Consider the following 3,617-nt stretch of genomic DNA (forward strand, 5'->3'; position numbering starts at 1 on the left):
ACAGATGTAAGATAATCAGGTTAAGGAAACTTGTACCTATTCTTATTGTGTTTGTTGTTTTTCAATCCAAAATGAATGTTGACCTTCATCAAATGCCTTTTCAGTCTTAGTTATGTTCGTATTATTTTTCCCCTTAAATGTATTAACATGACGAAGGTCATTAATAGAGGCCCTAATATAAAACCATCCTTGCATTTCTTCAATTGAACCCAGTTGTTTCTGGTGTATTTTAATTGTTGCTAGATTCCATTAGCTAATATTTTATTTATAAAGTTTTCATTGATGTGCATAAGTGATATTGTCCTTGGTATTCTTTTTTGTACAATATTTGTTAGATTTTGATATCTGTATTTGTTACAAAAATAATTCAGTTTTTTTTTAATGCTCTGAAAAAGTTTAAATATTATTAACTTATCTACTCATTAAGGTTTAGTAGGCCTCTTTTCTGAATCTATCTGGGCCTGGTGTTTTTAGGAAGTGGCTCTTTTCGATGGAAACACTCAGTTTAAATTTTCTATTTCATCTAAATTTTAGAATATTTTGTATTTCTGAAAATAAAACACTTCATACAAATTTTCAAATTTATTCAGATATTTCAGCAAAATTATTTTATTGAGCTTTAAGTGTTCTCTGTTTCTCAGAATATCACCCCTCTTTTAACATTTCTTACTTTTGCTATTGAGGTTTTCTCTCTCTCTCTCTGTGATGAGATTAACAATTTGTTTTTTAAAATTAGAAGTTTATAAATGAAAGCTATAGACATTTAAAAATAAAAACTTAAAAATAAAATTTACCATTATTCTATTTTCTAAATAATACATTCATGTTGTCATAGTAATGCCACAGAGCAAAATCTCCAGGGCACTGTCACATTTGAACTTCGATGTCGGCTGGGGCTCTCTCCAGGCCGTGGTGGTTGAAGCAGTTCTGTGTCATGCTCTGGATTGCTTATACAGCTCTCCTCTCTGTGTCTCTTGTCCTCCTCCAGAACCAGCAGGCTAGCTGACGCATGTTAGTCTCAGGGCAATTGCAGACACACAAGATTTTACACTGCTGCACATGCGCACTGCAAGGCTCTGCTGAATCCCATCTACTGGCATCTCATCTGCCAAAGAAATCCACTTGGCGGAGCCCAAGGGCAAGAGGCAGGGGACATACACAGAGAGAGCTGAAAAAGTGGGACCGATATTCAATCTACCAAACTTCTGCTTTCCTTGAGTTAATTTCATTTTCTCTCCTCTAAATTTTGAATTGGCTACCTATTCATGACTCCTTTTTTTTTTTTAATTTACAGTAAACTTTATTTTCATTGATACATCACTTGACATGATTTCAAAGTAGATCTGTGCTCTAGGATGAGGCAAAGAACAGAAATCCTAAATCTCATAAAAGAATTTTTTCACATTGTTCTGAGTCGGGCATGGGGTTTCAGCACGCCCAATGTTGATACCTAACATTTTACCCCTTAGACTTTACCTATAGATGCAGAAAAAAGAGATAACATCAATATATAAGAATCAAATTGAATGAGAGAATAACAATAAGCTCTTGGGTTATATACCACCCACCTCTTTAAGGTTGTAATGATAATGACTGATTTTTTTTCTCCTGGAACATTAATGACATTTTGTTTGGTTTAGTTTAAGTAAAATGTCAGAATATGTGAAAATGCTGCACTTATTTCTCTTAACACACTAAAAATAGTGGAAGTTTTAAATTCTTCGTAAGTCCAAGCTGGGACATGACTACTACTGACGGGGTCTATTCAATACATTAATTCCAAGTTTGGTGACCGTCAACAAACTGGCACCCGCGATTAAGCCCACAGGCATAATCCATCCAGAGTGGTGGAATCTCATTACCGTGATGCCAGCTAAGGTTCCAGATATAGCTAGGAAAACCCAAATGTTCCTCGGATCCTGAGATAGTTGATAAGCACCTGGGCCTACTACGCCCCCAAGAAGAAGTCCGGCAGCCAGTGATGGGACACTATCCGCTTTTGCAAAGCCAATGATCCCACCAGAAGCACCCAGCGCTGCATAGCCAAGCCAATCCAAAGTAAAGGCACTAGGGGGCCAGAGTCCTTCTGCATTGTTCTCTCTCACTCTGACCGGACAGAAGCACACACCAGGCCTGCACTCAACCGCTTTCCCCTAGGTCTGCTCTGGTCAACAAGGGTGCGCAAGCCCCACGACTCCGTTTTTTGCTGAGCAAGTATTTTAAGATGAATTTTCCTCTAAAGCCCGTTTTAACTACATCCCATAGATTCAAAAGTGTTTTTATTACATTTTTTTCTCCATACGATGCAATTTCATTCTTTATTTCCTCTTCAACTTAGATTTTAAGAAAATGTTATTACAAATTCCGGGTAAAAGGGCCTTTTGGTTGTCTAGTTTCATTGCATGGTGATTAGAGAAGGTTGTACCTAAGATTCCTGTTTATTTTTAATTCAGAGTAGATTAAGGATTTTCTGGTGGCCTAATATATGGCCAATTTTTCTAAATATTCCAAGGCTTATTCAAAATTAATAAAGTACAGAATTACCTTATCAATTAGCTCTATCTTATTATTTATGTTATTTCAATATTAAATATGCTTAATTATTTTCATCCACTTGATCTGACATGGACCAAGAGAGGTGAATTCATGTCTCCCACTAGTGTTTTTATGTCTGTTTCTGCTTTTATCACCTTTAATTTATGCTTTATGAATGTTTGTGCACAGATACTCATAACTGTAATATGTCCATTGTTGAGCTACATACGTCCGCACTATTAGGTTTTCTTTCTTAAATTCTGTTTGGTTGGAGTCCCTGGTTTATTTTTACTTGTATTTGCTGGTCTGCGCTTTTTAATTCTTTTATTTTCAACCTTACTGAAGTACCTTGTTTTAGATAAGTCTGTGCCATAGAATTAGGTTGTATAATCCATCCTGGAGATTCATTTCTTTTAAAAACTAAGTTAAAGGGCGCCTGAGCGGCTCAGTTGGTTAAGCGTTGGACACTTGATTTTAGCTCAGGTCCTGATCTCAGAGTCATGAGGTCAAGCCCCGCATCAGGCTTTGCACTCAGCTCAGAATCCACTTAAGATCCTTTCCCTCTTACCCCTCTCTGTTTGTGCACTTGCTCTCTTCTTCCCACACGCATGTGCATGTTCACTCTCTAAAATAAATAAAATAAATCTTAAAAAAAATAACTAAGTTAAGTCTAGAAAAAAAAAAACCTAAGTTAAGCCTTTAAAAAATATATAAAAAGTTAAACAAGCTAAGATAAGTGTGTTAACAGGTGACTTATTGATATAAAAGTTATATTTCAACTTTGTTCCATCATATTATTGTATTGCATTTTCTGTGTCATTTTAAAGATACTCTCTTATTATAAGTTCTATTTTCTTTGCTTTTTGTGTGTTGTCTGCTATTCAAGTATGTGTTTTTTCTTTAGTTGTTACCTTTATAATAATAATTCTATATTAGACCCTTAGTCATGTACTTCTTTTAACTGCATCTCTAAGTTACATACTATAAATAATGATTAAAAATTAGGATATTTCTTCTTTCTTTTCCTTCTCTTCCCTCATCTCTTCTCACCTGACTTTAGTTACTAATAGTGTTTATTTTTA

The 3,617-nt window shown here is 35.2% G+C and overlaps 1 pseudogene; it reads right to left on the reverse strand.

The window, feature by feature from the left end:
• Window positions 1-1,748: 1,748 nt before the first annotated feature.
• On the reverse strand, window positions 1,749-2,092 carry LOC123834675 (transmembrane protein 14C-like; annotated as a pseudogene).
• Between the last annotated feature and the right edge of the window lie 1,525 nt (window positions 2,093-3,617).

This window comes from Mirounga angustirostris, unplaced genomic scaffold (genome assembly GCF_029215605.1).
Source record: "Mirounga angustirostris isolate CCGP_5_RB_7025 unplaced genomic scaffold, mMirAng1.0.hap1 SCAF_1, whole genome shotgun sequence".
In the NCBI taxonomy this organism is placed as follows: domain Eukaryota; kingdom Metazoa; phylum Chordata; class Mammalia; order Carnivora; family Phocidae; genus Mirounga; species Mirounga angustirostris.